Source organism: Theropithecus gelada, chromosome 9 (assembly GCF_003255815.1).
Source record: "Theropithecus gelada isolate Dixy chromosome 9, Tgel_1.0, whole genome shotgun sequence".
NCBI lineage: Eukaryota > Metazoa > Chordata > Mammalia > Primates > Cercopithecidae > Theropithecus > Theropithecus gelada.
In genome coordinates this window covers 16,531,412-16,558,365 of record NC_037677.1, presented here as the reverse complement: position 1 = coordinate 16,558,365, position 26,954 = coordinate 16,531,412, and the positions used below count along the sequence as shown (strand labels likewise).

The following is a 26,954-nucleotide window of genomic DNA, read 5'->3' as shown; positions in this document are numbered from 1 at the left end:
AGACTTTAGACAGTAACTTAACTCTTCCAACCAATTGCCAATCAGAAAATCTTTGAATCCACCGACGACTTGGGAGCCCCTGTTTTCAGATGTCCCACCTTTCTGGACCAAACCAATGTGCATCTTCTATGTATCTGATTGATGTCTCACGCCTCCCTAAAATATATAAAACCAAGCTGTACCCAGACCACCTTGGGTCATGTCCTCAGGACCTCCTGAGATTCTGTGTCACAAGCCACTGCTTACTCATATTTGTCTCAGAATAAATCTATTCAAGTATTTTACAGTTTGACTCTTTTTTTTTTTTAAGGGGGTATCTGAACCATTTTTTTTTAACAGAAATAACAAACAAACATGTATTAAACTTCAGAGTTTGACTCTTTTTGTTGACAAAAGACAGCATGGCCCTAAGTTGGTTCCCATTGTTAAGAGAAAATCCAGGAAAAGATCTTTCTCACTGTTGTAGCCAGGATTGCTTGAATCCCGGGGGAAAAGAGAAAACTGGATTCAATATCATGTCATTATATTTTCTAAGAGATTAAACATACTTTCCAAACTGCACATTCATATGTGTCATCTTGCAAAGAGAAAATCAAGACAAACAAGATAAACTCACACAATGGATAAGGGAGAGGCCTGGACTTGAATTCCTGTCTAACATAATCCCGTTTCCCCTCTGTCTTTGGCATCCTACCTCCTTCCACATTAAATGCAGACTGAAACGATACTGACTTGAAAGCTCTAAGGGTGTTGTGGTTTGGGAGAGGGGCCATAGATTTATAACTTGGGATGGAATAAAGAGGAAGAGGGTAAAGATTTCTGTTTCAGCTTTAGATTTCTTCCCTCCCCACATCTTCCTGTGGCCTCTCTCCTTGCAGCTCACTTTGAGAGGCAGGTGGATTCCAAGTCATCATGTGGGGGAGACTGGTGTCCCCAGGAAACAACTGCTTGGGCTTGCAACCTTCTCCTGGTAAGTTTCCAGTGGGAAAGCTCCTCAACATGACAGCCTCGCCTTCATCTCTCACTAGCCTATCTCATATCCTGAGGGGTCGGGCTCTTGGAGGGCATCCGAGTAGTGATGACCAGAGGGTGACTGAAAACCTAGAGGGTCACAGACCTCGAGGGTCTGTGCTTTCATCCCGGGGCCCTGTGATGTGAGTGGTAAGGAACTGATTTAAGCAGCAAGCACTCCATGTTCCAGGCTCTGCCATCATCTTTAGGCTTCTGGGCCCTCATTTGTGAAATGAAGGAGTGGGATTGGATAACTTGGAAGACTCTTTTCCACTCTGACTTCCTAAAATTCCTTCTTTCATATGTGTTAGATGTTTCCAGTAGAGTGGAGTAGGTTTTTTTTTTCTTTAACTCTCCTTATTACCAGCGTTAATAACTAAGAATCATCTTGAAAGAAAACTCATTACTATTTTCTATATAATAGTGATTTTTCAATTTATTTTAATACATCTGATTATTCCTATAAAATTATTTGCTCCATCAATTGTGTGCCCAGCTTTATACAGAAGCTTAAAAAAAGCCCACAAATATATGGCAAATATTTTTTTAAAGGACACAGAAAATAGTTACACGTTACAACTATTAGCATTGACAAGATATTGCAACAGTACCTTGATCATTAGGAGGTTGAGGCGGGTGGATCACTTGAAGTCAGGAGTTCAAGACCAGCCTGGCCAACATAGTGAAACTCCGTCTCTACTAAAAATACAAAAATGAGCCCAGCATAATGACACATGCCTGTAATCCCAGCTACTCGGGAGGCTGAGGCGGTAGAATCTCTTGAACCCGGGAGGCAGAGGTTGCAGTGAGCTGAGATCTCGCCACTGCACTCCAGCCTGGGTGACAGAGAGAAACTCTCACTCAAAAAATAAAATAAAAATAAAACAAAACAAATAAAAAAAGCCCAACCCCTCTCCCAACTTTTGAATCTTGCTTTCCAGTTGCCATATTACAACTCAGTTTTCAGAATATAATATTTCAATTAATTCTCCGTGCCCATAGGCCACGATCACTTAAAGAAGTTCCATTTTATGCGTAGCCTGCCTCAGGGAGGCATTTTGTCTTTCATGAATTGCTTTTTTCCTGAAGGCACTTGGAGTAGTTAAATCATGTTGTCTACATCCAGGAAAAAGAGCACATGGAAGCCAATTTGAAGTTATAGAATTCAACAGTAGTAGATTTCATCTGGAAAGGATGGGGCTACCATTCAACACAAAATAATCTTTATTTCATTTCCCTAGTTTTAAAGATATAAACTCTAGGCTTTGTGTGCTTTCACCAGATTTAAGAGAAAAAGGAACAAGAATTCAATAGAATTTAATATTTTAGAATAATAACAACAGATTTTATAATTTTAATTTAACAAATAAATATTTTACCAGCATATTCTTATCAAGTGCCTATACTTGTTTACCAAAATTTGCATTTGTTTTTCAAAAGTGAACCATGGTACTTTGGTGAATGTTTTAAACTTCCTATCTCCCTCATGTACATATTTCAAAAAGGGGAGGTGATTGATGGTTGTCAGATTTAGCAAATAAAAGTATAAAACACCAGTTAGATTTGAATGTCAGGCAAAACCAATTTTTTTTTTTTTAGTATAAGTATGTCCCATGCAATATTTGGGCTATACTTACACTAACAACTAATTCATTGCTTACATAAAATTCAAATTTAAATGGATTTTCTGTATCGATGTTATCTGACAACCCTAAATCTCACTATGCTCCAGACAAATAGGTGATTTTAAGTTGCTGCAGAAACTCTCTGATTTCACAATGCTGCAATCTAAAAGTTAATGGGTACTCTAAAAATGGTTGCTCTGAACAATTTTCACTGTTTTCAAATGCTCTCAGAACACTTAGTGCTTTTCTGACTGTCCATTAAAGTCATGCCCAATGCCACAGCTACTTTCAAGCTGAAGGGTCCTTAAAATCTTGAAGTCCAAGGGAGCATGAAGCAGAGCTATTTAAATAAACTTTTCCTGTCAAACTTACAGATGGCTCTTTAGTTTGGAAATGATTAAATTCCCAAGAGTGTGTATTTAGCTTGGGCTGATTTGAAATAACCCTAGAACTACATTCCCTGTTTGTCCTTTTTCTACTTTTTAAAATTTGGTTTTTGGAGTTAGATTTAATTACTAAGTACGAAAGAAGTTAACTGGTGATCAAACAGAAGATTCCTAGGTATTAAGAACAGCTGACATCAGAGGAAGGAGCAATTGACTGGAATTAACTAGCATCCAACACAGGAAAGCGTCCAAGGCCGAAGATACAAAGGTCCCCAAAGCATATGCATGAATCACTCATTAAAAAAGAAAGATATTTTCTTTTCTCAACAGCAATGAAATTCATTGGCAACCTCCTCTTGTAATTGCATAGTTTCCTGCTGTGCTTTAAAACTCTGCAGATTCTCTTATTTACCACACGGGGATACTTGAAATTTCATTTCATTTTTCTCCCTAAGATTATTGCCCGTGGGTTTAGTAAGGATAGATGACAACCTCACAAAGTGATTAAGATTGGGGCTTGAACCACTGCAATTAAAACCGGATAGTACCCAGAACTCTAACAACATAACAGCCTCTCCAGCACTGTGCAACCCTCACTGCTAAGACCGGGGAAATTCTTTCCACGAGTCCTTTCTCTTAATGCCTTAGTGGAATTCTCTAACAGGGATCTGCCCTCCACTCTCAAGTGCCTGAGAGAGTTTGAGGGGAGACAAAGTCCTGCCTCATAAGCACCACTGCTCACACTGCTGGTGTCTGTGTCAGGAGACCTAGAAAGACTTCATGCCTTGGTGTTCATATCTGAAGAGTTCTGGAAGACATCACCCCCAAAATTTGCCACTTTGGCATGAAGATTATTTTGAGTTGAAGGCAATCAAGAATCAACAGATGCAAGAATTCTGTGCCTTCCCCTTCTCTGCCTAAAACAGGGCATACATTTCCCTTAGGGAAGGTGGCGTAAATTTTCCCCCTCTCCTCTACCAGGATGAAGAGAGCAACATTTATCAGTGGAGACAGAGATAAAATTTGCATAAACAAATCTTACTAAAATAACTCTTATTTTCCATTAGTTTCCTATATATATGTGTGTGTGCGCGTGTGTGTGTATATATATGTATCTCCTAGTCACGTTCCTACAACTTATCCACCCTAGAAGTCCAAACCGTCTTTCTTTTCTCAAGTCACTTATCCACGACTTATCACACATTGCTAAAATGGTGTATAAGCATCTGAATCTATTTCTTTGAGTTTTTCATTTCTTTTCTGTAAGGCTTCTGTGCATGTAAAATTTAAAGTATTAATGCCTTTTTTCCTGTTAATCTGTCTTTTGTCAGTTTAATTTGCAGGCCTCAGTTGCAGCACCTAAAAGAGGAGATGAAAGGTTTTCTCCTTCCCTTACAAGCCTTTCTCACTGGTGTAGCTGTCTCTGCTAGTCATGGCACTGGCTTCAATCTACCTTGTTGGCCTCTCCTGCTACACCTCTCTGTCTCCAAAACTGTACCACCCAGCCATATTATAATATTTGTTGCTTGTAACAGAATATAAGCCTTTTCTATCTGCATGTGTTGACATAAAAAGTTCCTTTGCCCCAAAACAACCTCTGTCTGTTTTTTGACTGGAAATGACTTTTTCCTCTTTTTGGCCTAGTAGGCTAAATCCCTTCATAGCTCATGTCTCCATCACTGAATTCATCATTCTGTTTTTTGCTGTACCTCCTTCTAGATTGCTGTGTGGATTTCCTTTGAAAAGCGTCTATTTTTTCATGCAGAAAAGTAATAAATGCCTACTGAAAATTCATAAAATGCAGTAAAGATGATAGAAGAAAATTAAATCTCCCTAAGACCATCATTAGGAAATAATTACCAATCATAACCTTTCAGAGTTTCTTTTCCCATGCAAAGTAATATTTGTGTGCATGTTTTTACTTTGAAAAATAAGGTCATAGTACCTCTATGCCCCATAACTGGCTTTATAACGGAGTTCTATAGATGTTCTAGTGCCACTACTATTTTTTCTACATCATAATTTTTAGTGGCTGTGAATATTTAGGTATTGGATCTGACTCAACTGGATTGATGTTATTCAGTGAGCACTTAATAGTGCTTATCTGCTAAGTTCTGTATTAAGTTATTAGGATATAAAGAGCAGTAAGAGTGTGCAAAACACAAACCCATGATTACCGTACAGACATGTATACATGCAGCATCAAGGAAAAGGTAACCAATTTAACAGAGAACTGGAGGTAGGGGGGATTGGAGATTTTCATAGCCGACTTCTATGCTCAAGATGGCTATGGAGGGATACACAGTAGGAGCTTGTGAGTGGACACAAAGGGAAAGACTGTTCCAGGGATGAGAAGCAGCAGAAATGGCAGAGATAAGCAGGAAGAAATAAGTGAATGAAATCATAGACACTAAATAACCTATTATGTTTCCCTCACCACTACTGACGTTATTTGTCAAAAAATGTATTGCTCTCTAAAGAATATGAGCTCTGGTTGTTTTGAAGTTGAAATGATAAGTAGTCATAAAACCCACTCCAAATCAAACACTACGCATCATCTTTGGTGGCTTAGCTTTTTGAATCATGCTAAGTTCTCATCAACGTCACATGCTAATAGGCAAGACTGGAGACTCAGGACAAGCAGCTGGAAAGACAAAAACACAACCCAGAGTACTGCTACACAATGCCGCCCCTCTATGTTTTGGAGAGTTCATCGTCTTAAACAATACTTCCTTTCTTTCCATAAAAATTCAGACATACAATAACCATAATTAAGTAACCTGCTTTCCCTCAACCCAATCAGCTCCGCTCTAATCACCATTTTCTTATTTTGAAAGAATATCATTATTTCACAGCTGCTTTATTTTTAATTAGAAGATGGATGTGATTTCACATCTGAGTTGGATATACTTCTGTTTGACATTAAGGGTGATGGTGAGGGGGTGTGATGATGGCAGTGGGCAGGGATGGAATGGAACATCAAATGCATTCACTGAAATTGTTGAACGTTTCCCTCTGTGTGTGTGACAAACATAAACATCTGGTACTTATCGATGGCATGTAGACTATTTTACAGAACTTTATCAAACTCCTTTTGAGTTCTAGTGGCCGCTGTCTTTTTCTTTTCATTTCTTTCTTTCTTTCTTTCTTTTTTTTTTTTTTTTTTGAGACAGAGTGTCACTCTGTCGCCTGGCTGGAGTGCAATGGCAAGATCTCAGCTAACTGCAACCTCCATGTCCCGGGTTCAAGCGATTCTCCTGCCTCAGCCTCCAGAGTAGTTGGGATTGTAGGCCCCCACCATTGTGCCCATCTAATTTCTGGTTTTTTTTTTTTTTTTTTAGGAGAGACAGGGTTTCACCACGTTGGCCAGGTTGGTCTTGAACTCCTGACCTCAAGTGATCCGCCTGCCTTGGCCTCCCAAAGTGCTGGGATTACAGGCATGAGCCACTGCGCCCAGCTGGTGGCCACTTTCTAAGTTACAATACATAGCGCCATAGGCAGAAGTGACCCAACACAATACCCTGTTTCCAATATGGGTATGAAATTCTAACACTGGTGGTGGAAAGTCTACCCACATCTTACACTGTGCTCCATTCACAGTGAGAAGACCTTGTTAGCAGATACAGAAGAGGAAATCCCAAGCCTTTCCTTTTGGGTGGGGAGAAATGTGTGACTAGAAGAAAACAGGTTTCCTCACCACTTCTAGGGGTGAAGGGGTGATGTTGTAGCAGTTCCTGGGTGGCGAACCCCCACCTCCCCACGGCATTGGGTTCTACCATGCTCCCAACTTACTCTTTGTTGTAAGATATCTACAGGAACCATCCACATGCACCATATGGCCATGGTATTGTCTTAATAATGACAGGAAACACATTCCCCAGACAAAGAGAAGCAAGGAGAAGCACACATTTTACCAGGAATCACTTGAGGACAAAGCAGCATGTGTAGTAAATCATGTAGCAAATCTTTGCAAACTGCTGGTTAAACACCAGCACGCAGCCTTCCAGCCATGAAATGAATATCACTGCTTTCTATAATAATACATAACCAACCAATATTGGTAATGTCATAACGTGGAAAGCCTCATTTCTAAAATGAAAATCTGTCTTTCTCAATAAAATACTGCCCATTGAGCTAGCATTGGCAAGGGAGCGTTTACCAGCTTTTAACACTCCCAAGGCAGGTCAACACAAGGGCCTGAAAAAATAGAGGACAAAGAGCTGAGGTCTGATTAAAAACAGGAAAATATTTTTTGACGGGGAGACTGTCGGATTTTCTTTGGGGCATCTCTGATGACTCAAAGAGCTGTTTAATTCATCACTTGACACTACAAGCTAAAGAAAATATTTTTAAGCAATTGTCTCATTTCCTTAGATAAAACACATGTTTTTTGACAGAGCCTGGGCCTGTGAACATCAATGCTATTCTAGGCTCTGTGGGCTTAACTCACAGTACCTGACCATTGTGCTTATTAACTGAGGATCCTGGACTTCTTACTGTCACGAATCTGAATGCAGTCGCTTTAGAGTTAGTGACATAACTCCCTATCTCTTTCTGTGTTTTGTCTCTATGGTGGTATTACCTAGAAAAAATCCTGATGGCTAAGGCTAAAATTACCATTAATAACCAGAAATTCATGGTGCAACCTCTACATGTTAGGTATTTTATGAAGGGTTAAATTCATATACAGTGTCTCTTTCAATTCTTACAACAATCATACAAGGGACGTTTTATGGACAAAGAAACAGAGGAACAAAGTGATATGTACCTTTCTCAGAGTCATATAACTTACCAGTGTTTGACCCAGGACTTATACCCCAGATGAGACTGGTGGCCCATGTATGAGCTGCTACACCCATGCTATTCCCCAATTCATATTTTATAACCATAATGATTGGAAAGATAGTTTATAATTTCTCAGTAATAATAATTAAATCCAATAGCTTTTCTTTTTGGAGATTCATTATTTTATACAATTATAAGGAATATGAAATCATTTCCGATTGTGTTGACTATCAGTTGAACATTAGCACTTGCTACTAAAAAGTAAAACTTTGTAAATAATTTATTCATGCTGTCGAAAAACAAAATGCTAGCAATGAATCATTTTGAGCAAAGGATAACAATGAAATACTTTAAAATTCGGGTAAAGAATAAAGTTACCCAAGTAGAAAAACAGTGCAAGGTAGGAAAAACCTCAGGAATTTTCTTTTAGTCTTCATTGCCTGAATTAATCCCTTTTTCCATGGTTAAATTAAAGGAGAGCATTTTCCTGCATGGAAACAAACAAAACCTTTGCTCATAGTAAAACAGTCCCAAGTGAATGAACTGACGAATTTTCCTACCAGAAGACTTGATCCAGCCAGTTAGAATAACATGAGATAAGGCTGCAACAGCACAGAGGCAGTGGAAGGGCTGGCTTCCCTGACTGCCACTGCAGTCACAGCAAAAGAACAACAAGAAAATGAGTAAGAAAAATGAAGTCCCCACACAAGGGCTGACCTCCGTCTCTTTTGGCAGATGAAAGGATATAGTGCTTACATGGGCTCTGGCACGTCTGGATTTATAGCACATTCTCCCACTCTCATGTGAATTTTTCTTTTTGCATAAATCAGGAGCAACTAATTAAAAAAGAAATATTTAATTCTGACATGTTCTTTGAACTGGAGTCCCATCTGGTTCTGTTTGAATAGTAAAATCTGCTGTAGTTGTTAAAATTGGCAAGTAGCATTGTCCAAAAGAAACAAAAGGGACTCAATGCAGCAGGTTAATACTCCAGCATTTCAGCTAGAGACATTTCCAGAATCCAGCGACCCAAATCGCTCCAATCTGGAAACCATAAAGATCAAATGTGAAGGTGAAGAATGCCATTTTTGGGTGGAGTCACTACCACTGCTCTACATTTTCTTAGTGTGATGGAAACAGCATCAGGCTCTGAAAGACCTTTGTTTGAGAGCGACGCATGGAACTGTGGCAAGCCACCAGAAAACGCTCAGCTTATTTTATGAAACACATTTAAGACAAATATAAGAAGCCAGTCTTCATGCATTTGACGTAAAACCTGAGGGCTTCTTTCCTCTTCCACATTATCTAGAGCAGATATAACTGTATTCTCCAAAACCAGACAAATATTCCATTTATATTCCTCTCTTACTTGATAAACCTGTACAAATCTGGACACCAGGACACAATACATTCTGATAACAAAGAGGGAGAAAATGAAGTGGTGCTGGGGTTTCTATACACTCTGAAATACAAGTAATCAACATCTAATGCAATTTGAAACTCTTATGTAGAGTCAAAGAGAATGGCTGATTACATCTCTATGCTTTAGAAAATATTGTTTTACATTTTTAAGACATACACCGACCTGTGATATCTTTTCTTCTTTAAAATAAAGTCTTTTCCTTCAATGGCATGTTAACTTGCAGATGAATGCCTGGGAAACCTTTAACAGCTTGGTCAAAAAGATGACATTTTAATGTCCCCTCCTCCCCTTCCTACAAAGAGACTTAGGAGTTCTTGCCAGGCAGTAAAAGATTCAGGGACTTAATACTTTTAATTAACATTTTTTGAATGCTTATTTGTAAGTTACATTTAATTTAAACCTGAGACTAACCCTTTGATTTGGAAAAAGGACATGCTGTCAGAACAGGCCAAATGTAATCCCTAATAATTTGGCTAAGATTTTAACTTAAAAACTTTCTGATGGAAATTGCCTAACTGAAATTTCTTAACAGAGAAAAAATAAGCATGCTACAGTTTTAAAACAATGATAATCAGTCTCAAATATGTATACATGGGATGAGAATCTTCCAGTCAAGAACCTCATAGGAGAATCAGAGCATGTGCTCTTGCTAGATTGGTTCACTTAATAAAGAGTTAGCGAGCAAGTACTACATAGAAGGCATGGGCGGGTATTGTGCTCTCCTGATATAACTCTTGATTCCATCTGATTGTTTATGTGTAATATCCATGAAAGCTAGGAAAGATTCTTCTAGTAGAAGACTGAGAGGGTAGGAATTGCATGGGTTAGGTAGGCAAGAGAAACGTTTGGGTTCAGTGCTGCTGATCTCGTTGACTGCAAGGATACAGCTCTAGATATCCTGTAAGATTAAGTAGAGTGTGTATACAGGTCTCTCGCTCCTAATATTTGTCAGCCCTAAAACAAAGAGGGTAACAGTAACAGAAGAATGAGCTAATGGCTGGTTTGGATTACAGCCACTTTGAGACTTGGTAGCAGAATCGGTGATCTCTGCACATAATTCAGTAGGACTGTATTATGTTGATAAAGGATTGCTGATGATTATTGTTTTTGTTACTATTAAAAACTTCTCTGGGGCAACCATGATGTGTCAGGTATTGTACTAAGTGCTAACTTCCTGTCCCTCACCTCACATTTTCTCAACTGTCCCTCAAACAGGTTTTATAGATAATGAAGCTGAGACATAGCGCAATTAAGACCTTTTTTTTTTTTCTTTTTTCACACTCCTGGTCTTTCTGAGCAATTATTACCTCTGCTCGGAGTCTAGCAACTGATAAACTATGGAGCTCAGAGTGTCTGCTCACACAGCTGCATCCCAAAGCCCAATCATGGAGCTTCACACATCATAGCCACTCAAACTAAAAGTGTGAAATTACAGTAAACTGAAGGATGCCAAGTATCCTGATAAAAGCATTTAGTCCATTAAATCCAACACGCATTTACTGTATGCCAGGATCTGGAAGCACACAAGCCTATATGGCAGTAATAATGTTATGAGACTGAGAGTAAAAAGTGTCAGCCTAGTGATAAGTGGGGCATTATAGGATTCAGAAGAAGGGAAAATTACTTGTGGAAGGGGCTAGAAAGGGCTTGATGGAAAACAGGTCATTTGAACCCTTCAAAGTGGACCTCATAGGATTGGGGGTTGGACTTTTGTGGGGGGAAGCAGAAGCGGCCAGAGTTGATGAACTAATGGCAGAAGAAAGACAAAAATAAAAAATTAAAAATAAAACAATTAAAAAATTAAAAAATCCCACCCAATTGCCTACATTTGAAAATATTTTCCTTCTTTTTTTTGAGATGGTGTCTGGCTCTGTCGCCCAGGCTGGAGTGCAGTGGTGGATCTCAGCTCACTGCAACCTCCACTTCCTAGGTTCAAATGATTATAGTTGCTGGGACTACAGGGGTGTGCCACCATGCCCTGCTAATTTTTGTATTTTTAATGGAGATGGGGTTGTGTCCTGTTGACTAGGTAGGTCTCCAGACCTCAAGTGATCTGCCCACTTTGGCCTCCCAAAGTGCTGGGACTACAGGCGTGAGCCACCATGCCTGGCCCAATGAATATTTTCCTTCTATCTAGTATTTCATGGCAAAATTCCTTTGGAGAGCAAAGATAAGTGTCCTCCCCCACTGCACACATACACATACACACAAATGCGCACGTGCATGCACACGTGCACACACACATTTTGCACCAGCCTTTATGTAGTCCAGGAGTCTAGGCTGTGAAGTGTTTGGCTAGTGACAGAAGGGCAATGAAATCTTCTTTGTAGGTAAACTTGAAGTTCATGATCATGCACTACACTGCTGAGGTAATTCTGCTAAAATGTGTGGTTTCATTGCCTCTGGGAGTCCAAGCATTCCTGGGAATGAGACAAAACCTCAATCTGTATGAGTCAGCGAGACTTCTCTCTTGAGTCTAGCAGCACACACTGCAGCTCCTACCCTCTGTGGATGTCTACATTTAAAATAAAACCTGTCAATGAAATGGCACAGAAACTGCGGATGCTTTCTTTAGAGATTCACGCTTCTGTTGAAATCACACTGTTCTCGCCTCAAACATTTAAGGAGAAGTTCATGAGCTCAGAGCATGATCTTCTAATGACGGGCAGTTGTGTTTCTAATATCCAGCCCAATGTGGAGAGAACTTGATGGGTGGCGATTATTCACTCACAACACAAATAAGTGCTAGGTGCTTGGGTGAAAGGGAGTGAAGGTGATAAGATTCCTGCCCTCTAGATAGTGAAGGAAAAAGTCAAGTAAACAGTAAATCACAATACAGAGTGACCAGACTGCATTAAAATGAATCAATGCGTTCTGGTACAACAGAGAGAAAACTGGGGTGATGCAGGCAGCATATGGTGGAAAACAGCACAGATCCCAGAAGTAGTTTTATAGCTTTGACCTGCAGGAGTGACCTGGATAAGCAAGTTACTTAGTCCATTCAAGTCTTAGTTTCCTCTTCTCTCGAACAGAAATGCCAATGCTTACCTCATTGAGTCATTCTGCATGGCTATTATGAAGATCACGATGATGCGTATATACACATATTAACCATAAGAATGTGACCTAATTTTTCTTACCTAGTCTTTTGGGTAATTGGAGTGGGTGCCTACATGTGTTTGTGTGTGTGTGGGTGGGTGGATGGGTGGGTGTGCATAGTTTTGCCCGTAGTACCTAGATTATAATTCCTTTGAAGGAGAGAGAGAGTCTCTTTCACTTTAGGCCAGGCACGGTGGCTCATGCCTATAATCCCAGCACTTTGGGAGGCTGAGGCAGGTGGATCACTTGAGCTCAAGAGTTCAAGACCAGCCTGGGCAACATGGTGAGACCCTGTCTCTACAGAATATAAGAAAATTAGCCAGGTGTGGTGGCATGCTCCTGTAGCCCAGCTACTTGGGAGGCTGAGGAGAGGATCACTTGAACCCAGGAGGTCGATGCTGCAGTGAGCTGCAATCATGCCACTGCACTCCAGCCTGGGCAACAGAGGAAGACCCTGTCTCAAAAAAAAAGAAAAGAAAAGAAAAAAGGTGTCTTCTTCACTTCAAATTCACCTATTTTCATATATAGTGCCTAATTCTTAACAGATGCTCAATAAATGTTTGTTGAATTTAAATTCGATGTTATATAAGTCTGGCATTGCCAGCAAGATCTGAAACTCCTTTCCTCCAAACTGCCTGTCATTAAAGTCAGTGTTAAGGTGTTTGAACACCTGACTTGTACCCTTAAACTAGGAATGTGGCTACTTTTATCTTAGCATTTCTAACTGCAAATATTATAATGAATCATAAACTTTCTAGTCCTTTGAAGAGTCCACTTAAAACTAGAGTCTGCTGACTGATGAGTTTCACTGGCTAGGTCCACACCATGTGAAGTATTCCTTTTTATTTATTTCTCAAATGACCTCTCCCTAACTCAATAGTGCTTCTCTTCCAGGAGTTAACCCCAAAGGCATCGGGGATTAAACACAATTTTCACTATATCTATTATGCTCTCAAGTACCTCACTCAAACCTCTTCTCAACCTTCTTATTTTAGAGTTAAGGTTATTTGCAAGCATGACGTCCGCAGGATGTTTATGTATCAGATGTTTATCTACCTGGTATCTCAGATTTCTCCCATACCCTTCCTGTATTTTTGAAAATATAACAACATCAGAAAATTGACTGCATCACTAGAGTGACCGCATCACCATGGTTTTACCAAATTAACATACGATCTTTTATAAGTTGTTGGAATTATAGCTTTCTGTGGCTAGGAAATGAATATAGACTTCAGACCTTTTGCAATCTTTGTGTTTCTTTGTCTCATGGTCTTTGAGAAGCAGCCTCACAAGAAAAAAAAAAAAGGCTCATGGAAGAAGTCTTGGAGGTGGCTGTGTGATGAGGCAAGGATGTCTGACACGTTTCCAAGGTGCAGTTATTCACACACACACACACACACACACACACACAACCCTCTCCAGGCTTTCAGCAGTTTAAAGAAATTTTCAAACCTAAAATACCAGGAAAGTATTAAATAGCATGTACAGGTACGGTGTGTTTTGATTTTTAAAGTGGTTATACTGTGCTACCCATAAAGTTTTATCTGCACTATTGGGGTGATTTCTAAGTGACTCAAGATAAACACACACTTTTACTCAAACAGCATCTGTCTATTCCAGCACAAACAAATGCCTTGTTGATTATTGGTTTTGCAGTTAATCACGCCTTTAATTTTTCTACCTTCCCCGTTAAGCTTGGTTTCAAAAACAAACACAAGGATGAATTTCTGGAAACGAAAGACTTGCAGATGAGGGTGATGGTCTAAATCAGTCTTTTGGCCTATAAAGTTTGACAGCATCTTTTTACAGCAATTTTCCATGTATTTCCCGGTGATCTAGGTGTGCCTCTCCTGGTAATGAGAGTTTCCTGCGCTGATGGAGAACTTGGAAGTGCAGGTGTCCAAAGAAACTCTCCTTGGCATTAAAAACCCTGCAAGGAGCTGATGGGATTACTGAGATTAAAGTCGGCCGCCAACCTAAGGTTATAACGAATGCTACCCTGGAGACAAGAACGAAGAGAAAGAACAGGCTGCCTAGGTACAGCTGGTTGTCAGAAATTGTGGGTAAACAGTTAGTCTCTGAAGGAATGCCAATCATTCCTGGGAACAGATGAAATGAACTTCTCAATTTAATATTTGGTCAACTGCATTTCCCTGTTGGAAGCTTACCATTCAGCCAGGAACTGTATATGCTGATTTGTTTTTGAAGCTCACATTAAGGGGATGGGGAAAGCTTTGCAAAAATGAATTTTCAAAGAACGACTCTCCAAGAAAATCATGTGTAATTAGAATTCACAGCAGATGTTTGGAACTGAGCAAAGGCCAGCCTAGGGCAGGAGAAAGGCAGTCAAAATACAAATGCCATGCATGGAGGTAGAAAATGAAAATGAAGAAGGAAAAAAAGTTACCCAGTTGTCTGTGGTTTCTGTGCTCCTCCTGGGAGAAAGGGGCAAGGCATAGCATTATTCTGTGCTCTGAAGACATGTACTCCCTTTGCCATTCAAATACTGTCAGTTGACAGAACTCAAATCCTTTCCATATTCCAGAAAAAATAATCTATCAATACTAATTTCATGCATTTCAGCCTGGGTCACACAATGGAAAAAATGCATCTGTGCAACAACTTTCAAACCATAGGAGGACAAACACAGATGTCACACTAACTACATCATATTAATCCTCTCCTAGCACTGCCTGAAGTCCTTAACGTAATGGAAGCTGTGGCTCACATCTATCCACTGGAACCGTTCTTAACACACAGTTGGATACCTCTATTTCAACCACATACTTGGAGGTGACAAGAGGTGAAACGCTTTTTTGGTGGACATGGCTGTACTGTTGTATGTGTGTGGTGGTGTGTGTGGGGTGCATTAGGGAAATCTTTGACAGAAAAAATGGGGCTAAGGCACATGTTTGGAAGGGTTAAAAAAAAAAAAAAGAAAAAGACATTCCTTTCATACAATCTTCCAGGTGTTCAGAGCAATAGAAATCCTCTCACATTGCCATTATAGTTTTAGACGCCAAGTTAGGGATTAAAACATATCACTTTGAACGATTTTAATACATTGCCAGTATTGAAAAAGAAATGAACTGATTCTTAATCTGTTTGAATTATTTTTAATAAAAATATTTTAATTTGGATGAATTTTATATGAGATTTTTGCACTTTAAATTTTACACTTTAAAGAAAGATAAGTAGATAAATAGATGTTTGTATTAAACCCTTCTGGAAGAACAGCAACATTCTTCCACTAAGGAAACTGGAATACTGTATTATAGAAGTTGATAGTCGGAGCTGAATTTCAGCATAGAGAGGTTGAAACCCAAATCACCTTTTCCTGCCTCCTTTTACTTCTCCCCAGAAGACACGGGACTGTCCAGATGAAGGTCAGTAAGATGCTCAGTAAATGAATTCATCTATTTATAAGTGGTTGATTTTAGAGGAAATAGCATGTTAAATGAACAAAAGTAATATCTGATTTTTCTTTACGTGGAAATGACTGTTAAATAAATGAATTCTTGCATCTTTATATTGGAGCTTTCCAAATACATAACAGAATCCTTATAAATATATACAATATTTAGAAACTACATTAAAACTAAAGAAGTAATATAATGTATGTGCTGGCAATGATTAGTTTTGATTTGTAAAGGTATGTTAAATAACTAGGCTAGTAAAATTCTGCATGTTACGCCCTCATTTTTTAAGGTGGAAAACTTCAGAAAATTATTTTCTCTTCTCCCCCTAAACTCTGTGTACCTCCAGAAATATCAAAAAATGTTTCTTTAGTATTTCACATTTCACATGATTTTCTAACTTCTTTTCATTATCATGAGTATTTCCCACTGGAAATGTGATATTTCATTTCCAGATCCTCAAACTTAAGGCTCTGTGAAATTTCTTGCACCTGTAGCCATTAGCCTTTGGGTCTACCTGGGTCTCGGTCTTTTATCCTGAGATGGGATCTACTGCATCAGCTTTAGCCCTAGGTAAACACACCAAGGCTAGACGGATAAGACAACTATAATGAGTTTCTTCATACAGCTGGATCCCTGGCTCTGCCTTTTCTTTTCTTCTTTCTGGGTTAGTATTATGGTCTACAAACTACTCAGAATGGAACATGGTATTTGTCTTCTTAAGGAAGGAAAAAATAGCAGATTTTGGCAGGACTTTAAGGTGTGAACAGTCTGTAATGGTGGGTAAGCCCATGCCTTACAGATATTTCCTTCAAAGACTGGAGGGACATGAAAGATGAACCGTCTGGGCTTCATCTTCTCTTCCCCAGTGGGCTGCACTTTCTTACAAGATAGCACAAAAGCACCAAGGAAAAAAGGCCCCACAAGTGAGGTTTCTATGTGAAATCCCCAGAGGAGCTTCACGAGGAAGCCAACCTGAACAATTATTTGATCTAAGAAAAAAAAATCTTGTTAATTAAAAAAATTTGCTATGTGCTGCCTCACATAATTATCAATAGTGTTTGAGACAAATTCCAGCTATACTCCATATACTTCTATTTCATCTTAGACAAGCTCAGGGTACTAGCTGATTGAGTAAACTTATTTTTAATAGAATCACAGAATTTTAAATGCTTGAAACAACCCAAGCATCTGTCTGGTCCAATCACCCATCCCCTGGAGAATTTCATCTATAGCATTCTCGGGCTTGCTAAAAGAATAAAGGAGCTTATTTGTTTATTTTTCTAGATCCAAAATATGTAGTTAGAAGTTTAAAGCATTGGAATTGTAGGAAGAATAAAACTTTGGTAGAATTGAGACATCTCATTCTCCTGAAGGAAAGCAATTAGAATAATGCCATAAATGCATTTTAACCCCTTGGGGTAAACAGAGCTGGGAAAAAAATGCCCAAGTCACATGCACAAGTGCATATGTGATCATCCTCAATCCTAACATGTGCAATTAGTCTCAAACACTCTGTTCAGTAGTTGGAAATATAAAAGCATAATGCATTTTATTACTATTGGGATTTATAAAACATTTTTAAATTTAATCTACTTTCCTCCCTTTATTTGAATCTTGAATTGAATGAGATTAGATGGCTAAGGGAGGGAGGGAGGGAAGGAGAAGGAGATGGAGAAGGAGGGTGGAGGTTTGTGTGTGTGTGTGTGTGTGTGTGTGTGTGTGCATGCATGCTTGTGTCTGTCTTTGTTTCAGATCAGCGTCCAAAATTGCTATTCTGACGTGGATCAAAATTGCCATTTTGATGTGGTGCTTTCAAATGGTGCGTTAAATGAGAACTACACAAGGGTATAAAATCCTCATCCACACCAGGGATTTGGAATTTCCAGGGTTCAGCCCTCTCTCACCTTTGGAGAAGGTGGCTATGGATGTGCTAGAAAAGTTTTAACGTATGGGTTTTGCTAATTCTGAAGAACACACATTTTTTTTTTTTTGCTATGGTGCTTTCAAATTACTATATGAAAGTTATTTAAAGCTTAGGAGTTGGTGTGTTACCTTATATGCGACATAAATGTAGCCATTGCTCCTAAATGTGAACATTAATGCACTCTGTAAAAGGTGCAATTATTACCGCTGGGACAGAAATCAACAAACCCCACCAAAGGAATTTCTTAAAACTGCTATCATAAAATCTGTGCATGTTATGGATTTCATTAACATTTTACTCCCTGAGGATTCCCAATTGTATAATAACAGAAGTTCTTTAAATTTTAAATACCACAGACAGGAACAGCCTTTCACCCAAAACAGATGTGAAACCATCAACCTTACCTCCTTATTGGTCCACAGATATGAAACTGGTTGGTAATTGATAGCTTTTAATGTGTTGCTATTTAGGTTACAGAAGTGGAAACTTAATATTATCGTTCCCATGAAAAGATAAGTTATTAACCAATAGACAGCCTTTTCAACCACGATTCTTTCCTTTTGATTATATTTGAAGTTAAAAAAAAAACAAAAAAACCCAAGAACTGTCTGATTTACATACCACATAAAAACAAAACTAGGTAGACAAAGGTCGGTGACATCCAATGTTCATGTGTCAAAGAGCTAATTTCAGTCTTATTTTGCCTGAATCTTGTCAATGGTAATTTGCAATTTTATCCCATGCTTCCTTTTCTTAATCCTGTCCTTATTAGTGCATTTTGAGACCCAATGGTACAGCCTTCTAAAATAACATCTGTATTTATTTAGCTAAAAACAGTTCACGTTTAAAAGCTAAAAATAGGGAAGCCTAAGATAAATAAGCAGGAAGGTTTATGAAGCTATTTTCCTGCATAAGGTCAACAAACACATCTGTATTTTTGGAAAACAAAAGAGCTACGGTTCTGTTCAAATAATATCTACAAGCAGTCCAGAAGTGATAAAAGCCAGCCAAACAGCAATGAACTTTTTCTTTCAAAAGGATGACTATATGAAAAAAATGACTTGATTAGAATTTTAGGATCTACTATGCCAGCGGTTTTCGAGCGGGGGTGATTGTTCCCTCAATAGGATATCTAGCAATGTCTGGAGACAGTTTTTGGGTTTTATGACTTACGTGTGTATGTATGCTATGTGCTTCTAGTGAGCAGAGGCCTGGGACACTGTTCAACATCCTATCTTGGACAGGTCAATCCCTCCAAAAGAAAAAGATTATGCAAATCAAAATGTCAGTATTGCTCAGACCAAGAAACCCTGCTCTAGATGTAGTCCAACCACGTAAGTTAAAGCTTCTGCAGTGATTGTTCAATTTCATAGGCACCATTTGCCAGTCAGCAAATAAGTAGGGGTAGGCTCACGTTTAAACACGCTTAGTTGGTCTTCACGACACCAGCCTCAAAAGAGACTGAAATCCATTTTCATCTTGTTACAATGGAGTAGGAGCAGGGATGCTAAGATTCTAGTCCAGGTTCTGTCATTAACTTCCTCTGTGGTCTTTCAAATCACTTAACCTCCGAACTTATGCAAAATAAGGGATTTAGACAAAAGGATGCCTGTATCCCTTTTAGCCTTAAAGTTGAGATATCCCTGAAAGAAAAAAAAATTCTTCTCTAGACTATAACTATGAGTGTTTGTTTCAAATAGATGCTGCATCAAACAATAAGAAACCAAAAACTGTAAGTACAATGGAAAGTTATTGCTACACAGGTAATTTATTTGTAAGAGTAATTCTACCTGAACAGTGGTGGTTCTTGAAGAATTGTCTTTTCGGTGATGCTTCATCATCAAAATCTAAGAGGCTTTTTCAAATATCATACATTTTCTTTAAGGTGTGTTGACAAGAAATTAGTATAATCATTGGACTGATTTTTTTAAGCCGAATTAATTAGTCAACTTGACCAAAATGGTTAAAATCATCCTGGTAATTTCTTTTTTTTTTTTTTGGTAATTTCTACGAAACAAAACAATTGGTTAAAAATCTGCAAATAATCATCTCTCATGTGTGCATCTGTTTTCCCCAAATCATACCCTCCTTAAAAAACAAACAAACAAACAAAACCACTTAGAATTTAATCCATCTCTACCTACATATTCCCTTCAAATGACTTCCTGTGATGTAAAAAGCCATGGTCCCAGGACGACATTAGGAAAAGTTCCTCAGGACACTGTAGATTTTGGAACAGACTTCCTGGGTGGAAACTCAGTCATAGGTAACAGACCTCTGCTTCATTAATGGTTAGTATGTAAAGCATTTATTTTATGGAGGAAGTAGAAGTCAATGCAGAATCAGGGTAAGCACCAAAAGCTCACCTTGGGGAATTTTGTTTTTAAAACAAATTGTCTTCCTTCCAGATAAATGTTTAGGTTGAAACAGCATGTTAGTATTAGTTGCAATAAACACACACACAGACACACGCACACACAGCACAGCACACCTGGGGAATCCACATTCATTTGAACAGCTGTATTTTACCTAGTTTTGCCAACACTGTATTTTACAACCATCATTCCACATTTGGGTAACCCAGTGAGCTATTTCTGTCAGTTCGCTACTCACAGATTTATAAAGTATCATTTTAATGTAATTTTGACAATTTACTAATGATCTGAATGAGTTAATACACCCCCTAAAGTATCTGGTTTATAGGCACAGAGTGTTGACAATCAGGATAACCTGGCCCTATCTACGCTCTGGATCAGTCAATTTAGCAGGTGGAACCAATTTTGAATACAACACTACGAACAAAACCTGTGAGAAACCAGCAATTTTGTGAAAAAATCAAGGTGATACCTGTTCCACACTCAACCCATTAATACCAGAGAATAAAAAATTTGTCCACAAAGTTTAGCAGAAAAGAAAATTGTATATGAAACGTGTTAAAACAAATGACATTCTAAAGCTTTAAGGTAAATTACTTCAGTTTCTACTTCCAATGTGAGGAGATTTTAAAGATAAAACAAGGGTTTCAAGTAACAGATTCTTCAAATTGAATATGTCAGCACTCACTCATCCCACCTGAAATGTGATAAAAATATATCATACTACCATTTTTCAGAGGAAATATTTCCAAGGGCTCATAAGTTACTTCACTCTATTTGGTCTTAAAGGAAGTCCAGGCAGGCCCTTCTCAGCTCCTGAAATCACGTCTATGCCATTGTGTTATTTTTCATGCCCATTCTCAGCAAGTTGTAACAGGCAATTCAAGTTTTGAATCATGACAGAGCCACTTTGGAAGTTGCCAGAAGCAACAACTCACTGCTGTGGATGGAATGTTGGTGAAGTGTATGGACGGGAAACCTCGGAGGACTGAAGGAAGGACCCCAGGGCTGAGGGTGGCAAACCTGATTGTGTCTGACAGTCTGGTCTGTGGCGCATCAGGCCTGATGCCAGGATTCGTTATGTATCTCCGAATAGCTGGCATGAGGGTATCTCTCCAGTGTACCTCAATCGCAAGAGCACTCAGTGAAAAACATAATCAGAGTGGCCAAAGAGCTTTGCAAGCCTCGGCTGCACCCTGACTGGGTGTCAGATCCAGAGGCAAGTGGCAATGCACGTGCTGGCCACGGTCTGACTTCTTCTGTGCCTGCTGTCTTGCTTCCTGAGTCTGAGGAAGGATGTCCACGTCCATTGTGTAAGACCGAGATTTCTCACAAGTTATGTCTTTCTCCGGAGTCAGGACTTTGGTGAACTATTTAACCCCACTGGGCCTCAGTTTTCTCATGTGAAGATGGGGGTAAAAATCTCTGGTCAACTGATCTCACTTAGTAAGATTAAAATAGGACGTATATAAAAAGTGCTTTTGGCCAGGCGCAGTGGCTCATGTCTGTAATCCCAGCACTTTGGGAGGTCGAGGCAGGCAGATCACTCGAGGCCAGGAGTTCAAGATCAGCCTGGCCAACATGGGATGAAACCCCGTCTCTACTAAAAATACAAAAATCAGCATGGTGTGGTGGTGCATGCCTGTATCCCAGCTACTCGGGAGGCTGAGGCAGGAGAATCGCTTGAACCCAGGAGGCGGAGGTTGCAGCAAGTCAAGATTGCGCCACTGCACTCCAGCCTGGGCAGCACAGCGAGACTCTGTCTCAAAACAAAAGTGCTTTTGTAAGGGAAGAGTGCTATGGAAACATAAGATTTTGTTGTTAGAATATGTGTCACAATTAATTTTAAAATCTTTAAAGCAAACTTAAAGGCTACTTAGATTGGACCAGTTTCTCATGTTGAACTTAGAGGAAGTGCATTTACTTTCTTTTGACACTGTTGTCTCAAGTGACTAAACATGACTGTGTGTGTTTCAATTCCATTCAGCCCATCTCCCTACCACACTAAGGGCTTTCATTAATGGTATCTGCTTCCAAAGTTCCTTCAGAGAGAAAATGGGGAAGACTTTAATATTATTTGAGAAATACATATAAGGCAAAAGGGAAACACGAAAATAAGCTTCTTCAGCAGGTTGGCTCCAGTCCTTCTTTTCTGGAAATTTCCTTCTTCTCATACCTCAGAATTAACATCTGCACTAGAAAACGGAGTGGAGAAAGAAGAGGCTCTTGCCTCAAGGGTTTGTTGATGTGGTCTTACACCTACAGACTGTCTTCCTGGAGGTTTCCTTCTGTCTGATTAATCCATAAGAGGGCTGATTTACCAACCCAAACAGGATGTGGTTTAGAAGTCAACCGCTCTCTGCTCCTCCGGAATAAGTGAAGGCATACATACTCTAGTACCACAATTTTTTTCCACAAGAGAAAAAGCCCCTAAATTTGGAGAAGAGTAGTTTCAGCTCAAGTTGATTTGTCAAGTAATTTAATTTCTAAAGTCACTAGCGGGTGTGGTAATCCTGGTGCTATTTTTGTTTTTTCGAACAACAAAGTTCATATCCCACCCAAGTATTACGTCTCTTGTTTTTTTTTCTTTGGTCTCCTGGCATTTTAATCAGAGAAAAGTCACAGTTGTTTTGAGAAAAGCACTCCCAAGAGCTTTAATTAAAGCTGGAAGGATAAATCTGTTTACAGCGTGGTGAACACTATCATTAATAAAACATTGAAATAATTAACGAATTAAATTCTGCTTTGCGTGTCAATGGCTACGTTCAGGATCTTTGAGAACGTCTCCTCAGAAGACGCAGTACACTGTGTACTTAGTTTGCAGAAATGAAAAGGAAAAACTGAAACTGCATTTCTCTGAGACTCATAGATCATAGACTGAGAGAGCCTGAATGGAGTGAAGGCTACATTATCTTTATTTTATGGGAAAAGAAACTCAGTTTCAATGAGCGTAATGGCCTGGGTTCTAATGATGTGCTTGAAAAGGAAGACTTTCGATCGTACCACTGATACACAGTCTGTATTTTGCATCCTGGAATGATTAACCAGAAACAAAGGAAGGAAAAAGGTGAAATTAATAATAAGATCAGCAGCTCTGGGACACAGAATACAGAATGGAATAATCTGGAAAAAAAGGCAGGGCAGGCAAATTTCATAGTGTGATTAACTCTGCCATTGACAATGAGGGAATTTTAGCAGCTCAGGATATGAAGTGGTTTTTTCAGCAGGATGTGACTGTGTGCAAACCTTCACACTGGGACTTCCTTCACGCTCCTTCTCACTAACAGGCTCCTTGACTTGTTTTTAAGCTTTCTGGCAGACAACAGATCTCACAGGAAGCTCCAATGTGGACGTTCATATCGACAGTTAATGATGCATTGTTTTTTTTTTCTTAATGCCACTCAGTAATTTCCTAGGGAAAACAATGGGAACCAAAGCTTGTTCCTGTCTTGATGGAAAGTCAGCTTCCAATATTGCCTTATTAATTTAACACATGAAAGTATTTGTATACTTGTTGTTGCTACAGCAACTTGTTTTGTGGGGGCATATTTCACGCAAAATGTGAAAAATCTGAAAACGAAAACAAACGTTATCTGCATATTTATGTGCATATAAATAGAAATGTATGTGTGCTAAGGTTCTTGTGATTAGAGGTATGTGCCTCTTGCCCTCAGTCTAAATTATGCTGTACTTGTTGGTTAATTTACAAAACATCTATCTAATGAAAACAACAAGCCAACCACTTCCAAGGAGTTTCAGAAAAGCTGGAAACACATGAAATTATTCATAATTAGGTGATCGGTGGATGATAACAGCACCCACCCTGTACACAGACACAACGAGCATGTAAATGAGCCTGCTGAGCTCGGAAGGGGAAAAACGGTAATTTTACCTCAAGGTGAACCTGAAGCTAAGCTTTTGTGACTTTCACCTTTCAGAGAGATGGAGCAGCAAAGTCCCTGCATGCTAGGCTTAGAAACAGGAAGCACCCAACCCATCTCAACGTGATTCGGCAGGGAGGTGATGGACATGTCATAAAATACACTTGAAAGTATATGAATGGGAATAAATGGTAAAAATCCTGCATACTGTAATATAAACAAGTGGGTGTTAGAGTCCGATAGACCTTGTTTCCAAGTCCGTCACTAGGTCACTAGGTCACTAACTGTGACCTTGAGTGTTTACCCATTTTTCTGAACTTCAGCATCCTCGTTTTTACAATGGGGATGATTATACCTCCTTCCCAGGATTGCAGTGAGGATCAGATAAAAAATATGTCAAGTACTTAGCATAGATCTGGCCACATTCTGTGCACTCAATAAAGGATCAATGTCCTATGAGTAGGACAATTGTCATTTAAGCTCTCCTCCCTCTAGCCAGATGGGGCCATGGCTTCCTGTTGCCCCTCAGAAGTTAAGTGTGGCTCTGTGATGTGCTTTGGCAGTGAAGGTGGGTGGAAGTGATCCAGCAGGGAGACCTGAGAACCATCACGATGAGCTGTGATCTTTCTCCCTCTGTGATATGGTCAGGCTTTGTGTCCCCACCCAAATCTCATCTTGATTTGTAATCCCCGGCATTGAGGGAGGGACCTGGTGGGAGGTGATTTGATCATGGGGGCGGTTTTCCCCATGCTCTTCTCATGATAGTGAGTGAGTTCTCACAAGATCTGATGGTTTTATAAGTGTTTGGAAGTTCCTCCTTCCCTTGCCTCTCTCACCTGCCACCATGTAAAACATGCCTGCTTCCCCTTCTGCCATGATTTTAAGTTTCCTGCTTCCCTTCTGCCATGATTCTAAGTTACCTCCCCAGCCATGCAGAACTGAATTAATTAAACCTCTTTCCTTTATAAATTAACCCAGTCTTGGGTAGTTCTTTATAGTGGTGTGAGAACAGACTAATACACTCTGCCTTGGGGCAGGCAACATTTCAGAGGACACTGTTCCCCAGGTCTGGGTCCTGGTGTGAGAAGATATGGAGCAGACCCCGGCTGGCCCAGCCATAGAACATGGCATGAGCAACAAGAAAACCCTCTAGTTTTGGGAGTTTGAGGTACCTTGCTTCTCCTGATCATGTTTTCTCCTTGGCAAAAAGAGATGGATGATTTGAGATTTTTTTTTCTTCTGGGGCAATCTCAGATTGTGTCTAACTCCAAAGAATGATGTAAATCTCTTCTGTTGACAAATGCTTTGTGAGAGGCCATGTAGTCTCAGTGTTTTCACTGACAAGAGAATTGCCTTGCACAGAAGAATTGCTACAGTTGCAGTTTCAGAGCTCCTGAAGACCACCATTTCTACCTTAATGAGAGCTTCCCAAGAATGGGACTATGTTACTGATACAGGAGTGCTGGGAAGGGAGGAGCATGGTCCCTTTAAATGATAGGGAAGGGGGAAGGGAAGTGCAGGGTAGAGAAAGGAGAGTCCTTGGCTAGCGCTCCACCCCCACAGACCAAAGTGAGGACAGGTACTCCCACTTTCCCTCCCAAATGCTGCATTTTCCAAGACCACCCGGGCCCACCACGCCCCCATCCTGGGCCTTTAATAACCCGAGACCCTAGCGGGCAGATACACAAGCGGCTGGACATCGTGAGGAACACAATGGGGGAAGAAGGCACAAGTGGCTGGTGGTCGAGAGCCCACCCGTGGAAGAGCACACCAACAGGCATCGGCGGAACGACGTGGAGTTTGCGCGGAGCTGTTGGAGAAGAGTCCAGGAGAAAACCATCTCCCTTCCGGCCCCCTCAACAATAAAACCTTGCACTCATTATCCAAGATCACGTGTGATCCGAATCTTCCTGCACACCAAGGCAAGAAACCCTGGGATACAGAAATCCCTCTGTCTTTGTGATAAAGAAGGGGGTCTAATTGAGCTGGTGAACACAAGCCGCCTATAGACGGCAAACCAGAAGAGCACCTGTAACACGCGCCCACTGGGGCTGCGGCTTGTAAACATTCAGCCTTAGACACTGCCGTGGGGTCGAAGCCCCACAGCCTGCCCATCTGTATGCTCCCCTAGAGGTTTCAGCAGAGGAGCACTGAAGAAGCGAGCCACACCCCTATCGCACGTCTTGTGAGGGAGACAAGGAGACCTTTCCTGTTTCATTATCATACAAACATGCTTAGTGCTGCAAAATGTAAGCTTCCCCGGAGAGGCACATCTGTCAATCATACTGAACTGCTTGTTGGTTTGGGGATGTGGGAAAACAAGTTACCAAGAGCTATTTTGACACAGGCAAATTCATTTCGTTTCTGACTTAATCTAGAGATGGATTCAGCAATCCCAAGGTAGACGTCTCATCTTTTCTCACCCTCGACATGTTTCTCAGTGTTGGAGGTTAGCGTGAGTTCAGTCTCCTGTAATAGGCCATTTCACTTTAAGTGTATGTTAAACTAATATTGACCTTTCCAAAGTAAAACAAAATCTGGTATTTGTGCTTAAAAGACTGAAGCAGCAATAGATGTGGAAAGTAGAGGATTAATCATCTTGTGTTTTTTTTTTTTTTTCCCTTGCTTGGAAACTCTCTCTGGGAATTAGTCATTTTATATCTAGCAATAAACGTAAGACAGGCTCCGACTATTCTCCTGAAAAGGAAGCCTGGATCCTTCAGCAAATAATCTTTTGTATAATTTGCCCACAGTTTAACCCACAGATCCAGCTATGGATGTTTCATTTAACAGTGAGTGAAAAACTCAGGACTGTCAGCATCAGGCCTTTGGGTGGGAATACCCAGATATCAAGGTTGGGCAAGTGGGCATTAGGAGTGGTGCCAGGGATGAGAGGGAGTAGATGGCTGGGCAGATGGCTGGAAAAAGGGGTCAGTGGTGGGGATGTGGGGCAGACAAGGTATCTGTGGGGATGTGTAAGTGACGGTGGGAAGTGTCAGAACAAAGCGAGGAAAGTAGAGGCAGCA

General features: G+C 40.0%; 1 protein-coding gene across 7 annotated transcripts in view; it reads right to left on the bottom strand.

Annotated features, from left to right (window-relative positions):
* NRP1 (neuropilin 1) overlaps nucleotides 1–26,954 on the bottom strand; it is a 159,067-nt gene that overhangs the window by 49,644 nt on the left and 82,469 nt on the right. The gene's annotated exons all lie outside the window — the stretch shown is intronic.